Raw genomic sequence first — 1,026 nt, forward strand, 5'->3', positions numbered from 1 at the left:
CCAAAGGATTTGGCCCAACTTTGCCTCAGTTGTGAAACTGTAAGTCATGATGTTCCCATGTCAGGTAACTAGGTAGCCAATTTTTTTTTCCAGGTAACAGCAATGATACCTAAACAAGATGAACTTTGCCACTCTTCCCAGACACTTTCTTTTTTTCTTTCTTTTTTTGTATTTCAGCAGTTTATAATGAAAGTTTATATATATATATATATATATATATATATATATATATACTATTACTTTATATATATATATATATATATATATATATATATATACACTATTACTTTTTTTCTTTCATCTTCTCAACTGTTTCTTCCTTAGATTTGCCTTTCTCCTTTCCTGCTTGACCAGACTTGGCTTTCCATTCAAGGATCTTTTTGCAGTCTTTGTCCATTTTTAGCCTAGAGATAACCACATTGCTGGGGCTAATGCCCACATGGACCGTTGTCCATTGGCCTTTTCTCACTGCACCTGTTCAGTGTGGATGATGTGCTTCTTCCTGTAAACCTGGACCGCTGTGTCAATTTGCTGACCCTTGTAGTGTCCTCGCACAACTTAGACTTCATCATCCTTTTGGATAGGCATGGATGGCACGTTTCACTGTCTCAGCTCTTTGGAAAGAAGGGAAGACATAATCTTCTGCCAAATGTGGGAAGGGGCATTGAGATGCCTTTTTCGGTTCTTGCTCTGGCCAGAAGTCACAAAGGGATTGAACTTCATTTTGGCTGGAAATGCTGCACCGTTCTCAGGTCCCAAAAAGTCCTCAGATAGGCGAGTACGGTTTGGAAGTTCTGAAAAAACTTTACCATGAATGACTATTTATAAAACTACAATTCCTAGATTTGACTCCTATCTCCATAAGCTTCCTCTCCTCCAGCTCTGGTTTCCTGAGTCCCCAAATCCCCTGTACCTCTTCCCTTCTCCATCTGTGTTCTCTGAGCTATGGATGAAAAGAAACCACCCCAAACCTGGCTAATAGTTGGCTGGCAAAGAATCTCAGGGTCCTTGAGTTCAAGAGCCACT

At 39.9% G+C, this 1,026-nt stretch overlaps 1 pseudogene; it reads right to left on the reverse strand.

Moving 5' to 3' along the window:
• Window positions 1-283: 283 nt before the first annotated feature.
• Window positions 284-723, reverse strand: LOC133766343 (large ribosomal subunit protein uL24-like; annotated as a pseudogene).
• Window positions 724-1,026: the final 303 nt, after the last annotated feature.

Source organism: Lepus europaeus, chromosome 9 (genome assembly GCF_033115175.1).
Source record: "Lepus europaeus isolate LE1 chromosome 9, mLepTim1.pri, whole genome shotgun sequence".
Taxonomy (NCBI): domain Eukaryota; kingdom Metazoa; phylum Chordata; class Mammalia; order Lagomorpha; family Leporidae; genus Lepus; species Lepus europaeus.